The sequence below is a fragment of the Phyllobates terribilis genome, unplaced genomic scaffold, assembly GCF_046119375.1.
Source record: "Phyllobates terribilis strain yellow unplaced genomic scaffold, ASM4611937v1 Scaffold_92__1_contigs__length_6168646, whole genome shotgun sequence".
NCBI classification, from domain to species: domain Eukaryota; kingdom Metazoa; phylum Chordata; class Amphibia; order Anura; family Dendrobatidae; genus Phyllobates; species Phyllobates terribilis.
Genome location: NW_027362852.1, coordinates 5,688,692 through 5,703,319, shown reverse-complemented (window position 1 = coordinate 5,703,319; position 14,628 = coordinate 5,688,692).

Genomic DNA, 14,628 nt, shown 5'->3' with positions numbered 1-14,628 from the left:
CTCCTCAGCACCCATTGGTTGGTGGAGACATACCTCCATCCTGATTGGCTATAGTTGGCCGTTTAACTCTTAGCTCTTTCTGAATGATGCCACCCCCTGACGAAGACAAGAAGCCGAAACATACATCGGGTGGACGCCATTCAGGAGTGGGATCTGCTTCTGCTATAGCATGAGTACAATGCACATGTGGTCACCTTTTTTAAAAACGCTTAAAGTGGATACAAATACATATCTGTCAACAGCACATATGCCCAAGTCAGTGCACTACTCTCTACAGCAGAGGTCCCCAACCGCTGGTCCGCGGACCAGGACCGGGCCGTTGGGGTTTTTCAGCCGGTCCGCAGCGCCGCTGACAGTTGTAGAGGATCAGCAGAGAGAAAGCCAGCATGTGATCAGTAGCCTATAAGAAAAGAGGAGGAGGGACTGGCAGTGAATAGATAATTAGCCATGCGGCCCTACTCCCAGAATGTGCTCAGGCAGGAGCAGGGACAAGCAGGTCATGTGTGTCCAGCGCTCCTTCCCCTCCTGCTAGCTGCGAGTTGGAGGGGGAGGGGCTCTGGATGCTAATGGGCAGCTAGATATGACGTCAGGTGTCCCACCCTTATGACTCCTGTAGCTGTGTTCTGGTGTTGTGCGGCCCAGCAGCAGATTTTCTGGTTAAAGTGAAAAAAGCAAATAACAGTGAAAATTCATAGCAGCAGTGGCTGTGTCCAGTAGCAGTAGTAGTGGTCATCATCATCAGATGGGACCTAGATGGGATCGTCTTGTTGCAGGAAAACAAGCCCAGTGCTCCCACTGATCCAGGGAAACAAGCCTGGTGCTCCCACTCATTCTGAACCTATGGTAAGTTGAATCACATTCTCATTATAAATGTCATAATTATATGATAAGTATGCACTAAGCTCCACCCCTCCATAACCCCACCCACATATGACCAAAGCCCCGCCCCCACCCCCACCGGGCCATTGAAAACTGGTCTTGCTTAAAGCGGGTCCCTGGTGCAAAAAAGTTTGCCGACCACTGCTCTACAGGATTCACACCGACATCCAAATAATAAGGGACCAGCCCTTGTATATATACATATACAGGTGCATCTCACTAAAATAGAATATCATCAAAAAGTTACTTTATTTCAGTTCTTCAATATAAAAAAAGTGAAACTCGTATAGCCATAATCATCAGCATTAACAGAAATAAACAATAACTGTTTGATTATATTCTAATTTAGTGAGAAACACCTGTATTTGTTCACATATGAGATATATAATTTATGTAGATTTATTCTTTGGAGGCACTTGCACTTTATGTAAAGTTTATGATAATTAAACAATCATATGTACAGATATATCTAGCTAATGATATGTATATATATTTTTATATACTGAATTAATTTGTGGCTTGATTCTCTGTATTATCCCTTTGCTGTTCTAATCATGATCCATTCCCACTGGTGTTAATTGTAATTCCTGTCTCGACGTCCCCTTTGCGTATAGTTAATTCCCCCCTTTTTTTGCATTTCCTGCTCTTCCACCTGGTTATCAATATAATTATTAGCATCACCCACATGCCTGGACTCTTCTGGTCGATGTCTCCTTTCTGCTATACACTAGAGTGGTATACTATGTGCACAGATACATGGAGTGCCATATACTTCTCAGGAGGTGCGCAGCGTCCACCTCCTCACCGCACAGGCCCACAAGCTCCTCTCCGGCAGGAAGAAGATGCATTCAGGCGGCTCCTACCACTGCAGCAGACGGCAGTGCACAAGTATACAGGGTGCAGTGTGGATGTGTCTGCACCACTGGGATGTGGCCGACCTGCATGTATACATATGCCCCTCTGCAGGGGGGACTGGCCCACCGGAGGATCGGGAAAACCCACGGGTCCCGATGGCCCCGCCCCCTACACCCCTGGGCCCTGTACAGAGAACAGAGGGCCCCCCCCGGTTCGCAGCACTGCCGATATGATTAGTGATGGGCCCTCTGCCTCCTCTGCGCAGCGCGACACAGCCGGCGCGTGCGCAGGAGGTCAGTCTCAGGGTGATGACGTCATTGCCCTGGGACTGCTTCCTGTGCGCGCTGTGGAGTACGGACCCTGCGTCGCTCCAGGCAGCGGCTGCCGCTCATCTCGACGCGTCAGTATGAAACGGGGAGGGGTGGGGGGAAGGGATAGGGGGGAGGGGTGACTGGGAGGACCCCTGGCCGAGGCTGGCAGTAAATACTACTGGGCAATGGGCATGATTATCATCATGCCCATTGCCCAGCATGTCCTGCTGCCAGCCTCTGGTTACTGGTACTATGCCCAGCAGCATGTACTATTACCAGGGGCTGGCAGGACATAGTGGGTGGGCATGATAGTACCAAGGAGGCTGGCAGGACATACTAGGCATGAATCATGCCCAGCATGTCCTGCCAGCCACTGGTGGTACCATCATGCATGCCCATTGCCCAGCCACTGGTGTGTGGTACTATCATGCTAGTACTAACACCAGTGGCTGGCTGGCAGGACATGCCATGTGAGCTTGAATGCTAATACCACAGAGGCTGGCAGTACATACTGGGCAATGGGCATGATAGTACCAGCAGTAGACTGACTAGGCGGTCTCCAGGGCTCCGTCTCCCCTTCTCGCTGCTGTTAGGCTGGGTTATCATTGCGTTTATGCTGTGCGTTACAACGCATCCGTTGTAAATCAGCGCAGACGCAATGTACCGTAGACTTGCATAGCAAAAATAGGCATGCGTTTGAAAGTATGCATTATTTGCAACGCACAGGAAAACATGGTCGGCGGCTGGAGGCCAGCTGAGCACTTCTCTGACAACTGGGTTCTAGTGTCATTCTGTGCCTGCTCATCTCTGTCAGCCGGCATATTTGTCTGATGGCAAAGATGTAGCAGAGCTGGAGACAGAAGATCCGTGGATTACGTCAGAGCAAGGGTTTTGTTTTTAATTAAAGATGGAGTCCCTACATGTGTTTTGTGTTTTATTTTTATTAAAAAAAAAATTCTGTGTTGTGTTTTTTTCTGTTTACTGGAAATTCATGGTGGCCATGTCTAGTTTGGCGTGACTCCATGAATTTCAGGCTTAGTTCCAGCTGATAATACAAAGCTGGTATTAACCCCATTATTACCCAGCGTGCCACCCCCCACCAGGGCCATTGGAAGAGCCGGATAAAGTGCCTGGAAATGGCGCTACGATGAATGCGCCAATTCCAGGGGTGGCTGCAGGCTGCCATTTTCAGCGTGGGGGGCCCAGAATGCTTGGGCCTTACCATGCTGAGAATCCAAGCCCCCAGCCCCCCCGATCAAAATATGGCGGGAGCCCACGCATTTTTTTTTTTTAATTATTTTTTTAAATAATTAAAAAAAAACATTGGGCTTTCCTGACTTTTGATCGCCAGTCAAGGTAAAACCAGGCAGATAAAGCAGACAGCTACGGGCTGCCACCTCTATCTGCGCTGAGAATCAAAATTTCTGCAGAGTGCTATGTCATTTTTGTTTTATTATTTATTTATTTTCACACTTCTATATGTGTGACAGTCCCAACAGCCAATCACAGACGCTGACACAGAGAATGGGCGTCTGTGACTGGCTGGGGGCTGGGATTCGCAGCATGGTAAGGCCCATGCGTTCTTGGCCCTCCACGCTGAAAATCGCAGCCCACAGCCACCCCTGAAAATGGCGCATTCATCATGGCACCATTTCCAGGTGCTTTACCCGGCTCTTCCAGCGGCCCTGGTGGTGAGTGGCAACCTGGGTAATAATAGGGTTAGTACCAGGCCATCTTTGCCTTATCAGCTGGTACTAAGCCCGAAATTCATGGTTTCACGCCAAATTAGACATAGCCACCATCAATTTCTAGTAAACAGAAAAAAAAAAGACAGAATTTTTTTTTTTTATTATTAAAAATAAAACACATTTAGGGACTCCATCTTTAATAAAGAAAAATCCTCACTCCCAACGGAATCCATAGGTCTTCTGTCTTCATCTCTCTTAGATCTTTGCCATCAGACAAATATGTCTGCTGACAGATGAGCAGGCACAGAATGACACTGGAGCACTGTTACTGTGTAGTGCAGTGCTATGTTTCTTTTTTTGTCATTTCATGCAGTGTAGAAATCTTGGGAAAAGTGTGGATTGTGCTCTGGAAGTGATCAGTTATAGCTAACTAGGTTATTTTCTGCAGAGATAAGTCCTGTATAGAAGATATGATATATCGGTCTGCAGTTAAAGAACTTCACCTAGAGACATCACTGGTGAGTATGTGTATTACCTATACACACACACTGACACTATATACAGAGCGCCTGTGTATAATGTCACTGGTGATCACTGTATTACCTGTACACTGACACTATATACAGAGCTCCTGTGTATAATGTCACTAGTGATCCCTGTATTTCCTATACACACACACACTGACACTATATACAGAGCTGTGCATAATGTCACTGGTGATCCCTGTATTACCTGTACACTGACACCATACACAGAGCTCCTGTGTATAATGTCACTGGTGATCACTATATTACCTGTACACTGACACTATATACAGAGCTCCTGTGTATAATGTCACTGGTGATCACTATATTACCTGTACACTGACACTATATACAGAGCTCCTGTGCATAATGTCACTGGTGATCACTATATTACCTGTACACTGACACTATATACAGAGCTCCTGTGCATAATGTCACTGGTGATCACTATATTACCTGTACACTGACACTATATACAGAGCTCCTATGCATAATGTCACTGGTGATCACTATATTACCTGTACACTGACACTATATACAGAGCTCCTGTGTATAATGTCACTGGTGATCCCTGTATTTCCTGTACACTGACACTATATACAGAGCTCCTATGTATAATGTCACTGGTGATCACTATATTACCTATACACTATATACAGAGCTCCTGTGTATAATGTCACTGGTGATCACTGTATTACCTATACACTATATACACAGCTCCTGTGTATAATGTCACTGGTGATCAATGTATTACCTGTACACTGACACTATATCCAGAGCTCCTGTGTATAATGTCACTGGTGATCCCTGTATTTCCTGTACACTGACACTATATACAGAGCTCCTATGTATAATGTCACTGGTGATCACTATATTACCTATACACTATATACAGAGCTCCTGTGTATAATGTCACTGGTGATCACTGTATTACCTATACACTATATACACAGCTCCTGTGTATAATGTCACTGGTGATCAATGTATTACCTGTACACTGACACTATATACAGAGCTCCTGTGTATAATGTCACTGATGATCACTGTATTACCTCTACACTGACACTATACACAGAGCTCCTGTGTATAATGTCACTGATAATCTCTACATTATCTGTACACTGACTCTATATACAGAGCTTTTTTACATTTTCATTATCAGTCACTATCTGGTGCCATTATGTGCCATGGTCATGGCGTGGCGGTATTTGTCCCTTGTATGTGGTATTATTCAGACAGTCACTATGTTGTGCTAATATGTGGTCTTATCATGGTGTGGCAGTATATATACCTTGTACTTGGTAGTATTTGATCACTATGTGGTGGTATGTGTTCTGGTCATGGTGTGGCGGTATTTCTCTCTTCTATATGGTATTATTAGTCTAGGTATAGTGGATTGTTGTCAGTCATTTGTTTTTTCGGATATTAAGAATGGGAACATTCTTTATTTGCAATACATATTAAATACTTGGATGTTTAACCTCTCCCTGTGTTGTGACTACTACACAGCAGCAGAGATTTATTGGTTAATAAAGTTGATTCATTTTGAAAGAGTTTGTGGACTTATGTTATTCCTATATACGGTAACTGCATGGTGCTGGTGGGCCCCAAGATTGATTTTTTCCTGGTGGGCCCCAGGTACTCCAGTCCAGCGCTGGTCCCAGACAGTTACCTCCTCATCTGTCCTGCTGCCGGCTGGGAGTCCTGTACAGTGCAGCATGTAGTGTGATGTGAATGCCACACTATGGAGATGCTGCTCCTACTACTGCCAAGTGAGGATCTCACCTCGCCAGTATGGTGCCCTCAGGAGCTCCCACAGGGCATCACAGGCCTTAGTATGAAGCAATACCACAAGTCTTCTAGTATTGCTTCATACTAAGGCCTGTGATGCCCTGTGAGAGCTCCCTGAGGAGGTGAGAGCCTCACCTCATACGGCCCCATGATCTCTATGTATGATCCCTGACTGGGCCCCATGATCTCTATGTACGATCCCTGACTGGGCCCCATGATCTCTATGTACGCCGCTAACTCGGCCCCATGATCTCTATGTACGCCGCTGACTGGGCCCCATGATCTCTATGTACACCGCTGACTGGGCCCCATGATCTCTATGTACTCCGCTGACTGGGCCCCATGATCTCTATGTACGATCCCTGACTGGGCCCCATGATCTCTATGTACGATCCCTGACTGGGCCCCATGATCTCTATGTACGCCGCTAACTCGGCCCCATGATCTCTATGTACGCCGCTGACTGGGCCCCATGATCTCTATGTACGCCGCTGACTGGGCCCCATGATCTCTATGTACGCCGCTGACTGGGCCCCATGATCTCTATGTACGCCACTGACTGGGCCCCATGATCTCTTTGTACGCCGCTGACTGGGCCCCATGATCTCTATGTACACCGCTGACTGGGCCTCATGATCTCTATGTATGCCGCTGACTGGGCCCCATGATCTCTATGTACTCCGCTGACTGGGCCCCATGATCTCTATGTATGCCGCTGAGGGGGTCCATGATCTCTATGTACACCCCCAACCTGATAGGCCCCATGATCTCTATGTACGCCGCTTACTGGGCCCCATGATCTCTATGTACGCCGCTGACTGGGCCCCATGATCTCTATGTACACCCCTAGCCTGATTGGCCCCATGATTTCTGTATACGCCCCTGACTGAGCCACATGATTTCTATGTACGATCCCTGACTGGGCCCCATAATCTCTGATCTCTCATGATGTTTTTTTTTTATTAAAGATGGAGTCCCTAAATGTATTTTGCGTTTTATTTTTACTGTGTAGTGCGGCACTATGTTGCATTTTGTCATTTCATGCAGTGTAGAAATCTTGGGAAAAGTGTGGATTGTGCTCTCGAAGTGATCAGTTATAGCTAACTATGTTATTTTCTGCAGAGATAAGTCCTGCATAGAAGATGTGATATATCGGTCTGCAGATAAAGAACTTCACCTAGAGACATCACTGGTGAGTATGTGTATTACCTATACACACACACTGACACTATATACAGAGCTCCTGTGCATAATGTCACTGGTGATCACTGTATTACCTGTACACTGACACTATATACAGAGCTCCTGTGTATAATGTCACTGGTGATCACTGTATTACCTGTACACTATATACAGAGCTCCTGTGTATAATATCAATGGTGATCATTGCATTACCTGTACACTGACACTATATACAGAGCTTCTGTGTATAATGTCACTGGTGATGACTGTATAACCTCTACACTATATACAGAGCTCCTATGCATAATGTCACTGGTGATCACTGTATAACCTGTACACTGACCCAATATACTGAGCTTTTTTACATTTTTATTATTTTAGCATTATTTGTCACTATGTGGTGGCATTATGTGCTTTGGTCATGACATGACGATATTTGTCCCTTCTATGTGGTATTATTCAGTCACTATGTGGTGGTAATATGTGGTCTCATGGTGTGTCAGTATTTATACCTTGTATCTGGTAGCATTTGATCACTATGTGGTGATATTATGTGCTTTGGTCATGGTGTGGCGGTATTTGTGCCTTGTATGTGGCATTATTTGGGCACTATGTGGTGGTAATATGTGATCTGGTCACGGTGTGGTGGTATTTCTGCCTTCTATCTGGTAATATTGGTCTTGGTAGAGTGGATTGTGGTTGGTCATTTGTTTTATCTGATATCAATAAGGGGAAACCTCTTTATTTCCAATAGATATTAAATACTTAGATGTTTAACCCCTCCCTGCCCTGTGACTATTACACAGCAGCAGAGATGCAGTTACAGAGGTTCACCAGAGAAAGCAAGTTGGCATTTGGTGAGATTTTCACCTCTGTATTTATAAGACAAAACCAGGAGTGGGTGAGAAATGTATAAAACATGACCTCGGATTGCTCCACTCCTGGTTTTGTCTTATAAATACAGAGGTAAAAATCTCACCAAATACTCAAAGTGCCACAATCTTCTGACAGTGCGGATTCCACCAATAAATAAGTGATCACCTTCCCAACCTGTGCATCGCTGATAACTTGTTTTTACCAATAAAAACCCTTTAATGCAAACTACAGTAATTGTACATCGCAGTTCTGGTGAGCGCACAGTGATGGGCAGGAGCCGCCAATATAATGGGTATAACGGCTAACTGGTATTTGCAAATAGCTGAAGGGTGGGTGGGCCCAGGTGGGCCCCTGGAGTCAATGTCCCTGGTGGGCCCCAGACACCCCAGTCCGGCTCTGCCCCCGACCCAGCCCGCCCCTGATTTGTCACGCGCGGACCCGAAGCGACTGTGCCCTGGCTACGTGAATCATATGTCCCATTTTGGTGCTCCTCACCATTTGCATGACACAGTCATGCATGCTTCTCTATCACCATAGCATGCTGCAAACAATCAGGATGGCTTCTGCTACATCTCTATATAAAAAGATAGTACATCTGTATTTCTATGATACGTAGAGTGGATGGAAATCATACATCTTGCTAATATTTATTATATTACATTCATCTGATGCTCTGTAGTAACAATGTAAATTAAATTGGCGACTTAGTGCAGTTCTATTACTATTAGTAAATGTGGCACCTTGTGTTCCACAGAATATCTGAATATTACCTGAATATTTAATCTCAGCTAATGTTCATTTATCTCTTAAATATCATTGGTCAGATGCTGATCACATGACCAGTGGTGGTGCATGCATGATGATTCCATATGAAGTGCACTGAGTGACAGTTGGAAGTGACAGTTGGAATTGACCAACAACAGTGGAGGAGATGTCGGCTAACTCTAAGCAAAGCAATAATATGGATATAAAAGAGGAGGAGATTGTGGTGAGCAGAGAAAGAGTGAAGACACGAAGACCTTCCCATGACACATCTGATGATGAGAGGAAGTCTTCAGTCAACAGGACAAAGCCACCAGTCCAGAAGAAAGAAGTAGAGGAGAACGTGGTGAGCAGAGAAAGAGTGAAGACACGAAGACCTTCCCATGACACATCTGATGATGAGAGGAAGTCTTCAGTCAACAGGACAAAACCACCAGTCCAGAAGAAAGAAGAAGTAGAGGAGAACGTGGTGAGGAGAGAAGGAGCGAAGAGACTAAGACCTTCCCATGACACATCTGATGATGAGAGGAAGTCTTCAGTCAACAGGACAAAACAACCAGTCCAGAAGAAAGAAGAAGTGGAAGAAAAGGAGAAGGTAGAAAGTCAGAAGATGGGAGCCAAGAAGAGAGGAGCCATCTTCATCTCATCAGGGGACAAAAAGGAGAAGAAAAGAAGAAGGATTACATTAGGACAGAAACCCATGGATCTAAAGCAGAAGGCTGAAGAAGCTGAAGGAAGCAGCGGTGTTCGGCCAGCCGGCTCCAAAAGCACAGTCTCTGATACCATCAAGAGGAGATTATTATTCCATCAAGTGCTTGGCCGGGGATGCTATGGAACGGTCCTGCTGGCGGAAGATTCATCTACCCGCAAACATTTTGCTGTTAAGATCATCGGCAAAAGAGCCCTGCTTGCTGACGGTGATGAGCGTGTGATGGTGGAGCGACGGGTTTTACAGCTGGCATCTGGGAGCCCCTTCCTTGTCCACGCAGACTTTGCATTCCAGACCAAGGTACAGTATTGATTGCTCGATATTAGGAAATGTCACACGTACCACACACTGCTCTGCCTCATGGACCCCACTGATATCATCTTACATTTCAATATAGCATGTCCCAAGGTAACCGCAGACAATAAGATGAATGTGATGACTATACACATGGGATATTGTGGCCCCTACTGTAATCAATAACATTTATGGCGGGGCTTGGTACATTGGGAATCATTTATTAAAACAGCCTTTTTGCTTACCCCAGCGAATCACAGAACAGCTTTTACTTTTCCAGGTCCGTTAAAACAACCTTAGCTGAGCTCTAATTGGTTAGTATGGGCAACTAGTTTTCTAGTGAGCAGATTTATTAATGAGGCCCAATGTACCCCGCTCTATAAATGATTGAAAATATTAGATGTCATCATAGAGGTCAATGAACTGTAGAAAATCACTTGCCCGGACCTCATGTGTCTAATTGGGTGACTGGTAATATTTGTATCATTTACAGCATTAGCTGGGCATTATCTTGTTGTAGGCATCATCGCCATGTAGTAGTCTCTAGCTCATTTCTTTGACACTGTAGAATTTTACATATTATTATCTTGCATAGACATGGGATTTCAGAATAGATTAAATGTATTTGTTATTTTTTGTTATTTCCTGGATGACATTGTATTTTGTGTATACCATGTGGGGGACCCTGTGTACACTATATGTCAGGGCTATTGACTTTTGTGCACTTTATATACAATTTGAGAATGTGTTAATATTTTTGTATACAAGTATTATCTGTATCTTAAAGGGTTTTTTAATTAATGTTGGGACATTTTTATGCACGTGCATCTACTTGTTTTTCATTGCCATGTTTTCTATGTATAAATATACTGGAATAAAGTACAAAATCCACTGTCTTGGAGTGAAATTTCTTCTAACCTCACCAAGTAATGAAAAAGATGGTATCATATTGACCAGGGGCGAGGTGGGCCAGAGGGGCACATGCACTCCAAGCCGGTGGCCAAGCAGCTGCTTCTTTACAGACTGCAGGGCGGCCCTGTCTCTTTCATTGTGTACATGTGCCAGCTGGGCATCTGCAGCCCAGAACAGCCGGCACAGGCCACGTTCTTATGCCTGCCGGAGAGAAGCTTCAGCCGCTGAGCAGTACGAGAGGGCAGACATCTTTGATTCTTGTAAGGCCACGACCCCACTATCAGTATTTGGTCAGTATTCGGTCAGTATTTTTTCACAGGAGTGGGAGACAAAACCAGGAGTTGGTGATAAATGCAGAATTGGTGACTTGTTTCTATTATACCTTTTCTCTGATTGTTACTGACCTGGTTTTGGCTCCCACTCCTGAGAAAATATACTGACCAAATACTGATAGTGGGGCCGTGGCCTTAGCCTGAGCTCCGGATAGTGGTCAGGACAGGAGATTTATACTTTTTGTAGAGTGTGGAAGTGGCAGGATGCTGCTCACCTCCTGACAAGTCCAGGGCCAGATCCTGAATGTTATCTATGGTCGCTCTGCTGAGGATCAGAAAGATTTATTGTAGCAGATGGACCCTTCAAGCAGGTTGGGGTCGTGCTGTCAGTGTGAGATCATCGGCTCTCGATCTGTATGAATGTTCAAATCACATCGGACCTGAGATCGAGACACTTCAGACCTTACTATACAGACCCCTGCCCCAGACTGATCCTGCACCAGCTACAGGGCCAGAGCCGGCATAACCACCCATTGCACCAGGGCAAGTGCCAGGGCCCTGGGCAAGAGGGGGGGGCCCACTCACAGTTGGGGACACTGGAACGCTATTGGGCCTGTGAGTTGGGGGGGGCGGGAAACCCCCCCCCCCGTGCTTTACGGTGTTTGAAATACTCACCTCTCGTCATACCCTGCTGGCCGCAGGTCCAGTCTCCTCTGTGTCTTCTGACTCTGTGACGTCTCAGTGTTGAAGAGACAGGACCTGTAGCCAGCAGGGTATGAGGAGAGGTGAGTATTTTATTTATTTTTTATGTATGGAGCCCATTCTCTATGGAGCATTATATGGGGCCCATTCTCTATGGAGCATTATATGGGGCCCATTCTCTATGGTGCATTATATGGGGCCCATTCTCTATGGAGCATTATATGGGGCCCATTATTCTGTATGGCATATTTCATGACGCCCATTATTCTGCATGGAGTAATATATGGGGTCAATTATGGTGTAATGAGCATTATATGGGGTTCATTATTCTGTATAGAGCATTATATGGGGCCTATTATTCTGTATGGAACATTATATGGGGTCCATTATTCAGTATGGAGCCCATTCTGTATAGAGGACTATGTGGTGCCCATAATACTGTATGGAGTACTATGTAGTGCCCATAATACTGTATGGAGTACTATGTAGTGCCCATAATACTGTACGGAGGACTATGTGGTGTCCATAATACTGTATGGACGACTATGTGGTGCCCATAATACTGTATGGAGGACTATAATGTACAGTCTAAAATGAAAACTTTTGAATCCCCCCATGACACGCCCCATGCACTGTGAGGATTCGCCGGTTTCTGAGCTATTATAGAATTTACAATAGATATCACTCATGTAATGAAGTACCGTATTTTTCGGACTATAAGATGCACCGGACCATAAGACGCACCTAGGTTTTAAAGGAGGAAAATAAAAACATTTAAGCCAAAAATGTGTTCATGATGCACTTTTAAGGGGGAGGGGGTCTTCTGCTGACACTGGTATAGGGGTAATGTCCCCCAATTCTGACAATATCCCCCATTCTGGTATATATGCCCCCCCCCCCTTTTATACGTAGTCCCCATCCCCATCCTGGTATGCATGGCACCCCTCATCCCTATCCCGGTATGCATGGCACCCCTCATCCCTATCCCGGTATGCATGGCACCCCTCATCCCTATCCCGGTATGCATGGCACCCCTCATCCCTATCCCGGTATGCATGGCACCCCTCATCCCTATCCCGGTATGCATGGCACCCCTCATCCCTATCCCGGTATGCATGGCACCCCTCATCCCTGTCCTGGTATGTATGGCACCTCTAATCCCCATCATGCTGCACATTGCCCCCTCAGCGTTACCCTGGTATGTATGGCCCCCCAGCGTTACCCTGGTATGTATGGCCCCCTCAGCCTTACCCTGGTATGTATGGCCCCCTCAGCCTTACCCTGGTATGTATGGCCCCTCAGCGTTACCCTGGTATGTATGGCCCCCTCATCCTTATCCTGGTATGCATGGTCCCCCTAATCCTTATCCTGGTATGCATGGTGCCCCTAATCCTTATCCTGGTATTCATGGTCCCCCTAATCCCCATCATGCTGCACATAAAAAAAAAAAAAAAAAACACTGATACTCACCTTTCTTCTTTCCTCCAGCGCTGCGTCCTGTCTGCCCGCACTGATCTCTCCATGTGAGCCGCGCATGATATGACTGCCATGCGTGGCTCACAAGAAGAGATCAGCTGCCAGAAGTCACTGCTCCCCATGCCGGGACTGTGTGCGCGGGGAGCAGTGACTTCACTCTCCTTCATAGCCGGCACACAACGTAGCTAACATTTTGGAGGGAAAAAAGTGCGTCTTATAGTCCAAAAAATAAGGTAAGTGAAATCTTTGGCATTGTACTATATCTATATTTCTCCGCCTTATCTGTGCATCATGAATTGTGGTATGTGTTAAAGGGGCCCACTGAGACTCTTTTGAGCCTACGAAAACCTGGAGCCGGCCCTGTACAGGACATCACAGATTATATCTATACTGCCATCTATACAATGTGATGTCTGGTAGTCGGTGCAGGATCAGTCCAGGGCATATATGATCTAATGTCAGTGCACAATAAAGTACATACTGTATATTGCTGACATACTGTGACTACAGACATCTGATCTTATACAGTATATATATTGCTGTATGTATATACATATATATGACTGTAGATACCACCAAAATGGAACAATAGGTGCTTATTGATGCTAAAATAAATATTGCAAAAATTAAAAGACAATTCTACAGAGTATAACATTGGAGGACCCCAGGTCACCAACTCATGAGTATCACATATATAGAGACATTAGTGAATATATATATATATACTAGATGGTGGCCCGATTCAAACGCATCGGGTATTCTAGAATATGAATGCGGTACACCGGACGCAATCAGCACAGCGGTTTTAAATTTGGCGCCAATATCGCTTATTGGTCCCGGCCGCGACCAATCAGCGAATTGTATTAGTGAGGACCGGGGAGCGGCGCTGCGGGAGATGACCGGCTGCTCGCAGCAGAAGTATCCCGACCGGCGGCGCCGGTCCTCCCTTCACACTTACCGTCGGGAGATCAGCAGTCCTAGCCGCTGATCTCCCGACGGTAGCCGCATGGAGGTCAGCGGCGCCGCCGGTCATATCCCGGCTGCATCGCCGCTGACCTCCGTGCAGCAGATGAGCCGCCATCCGCGTCGCGGACCAATCAGCGACGCGGGATTTTCTGGACAGACAGACAGACAGGTTGACGGGATAAGACAATTATATATATTAGATATATGCCTATAACATGGTTGCCAAAAAAAATCCTAATGATTGCACGCATATGTAGCACAATGTGCATGTTAATCTATATAGTTGACAATAACCAAGGGGAAATGTAAGTGTCTTTAGAACTACTAAGAAGATAGCTTCTTACACTCACAAGCCCAAGTGAGTACACATATATAGTATATAATATTAAACTCTGTAAAGAATCTCCTATAAAATAATACATTCAAAAT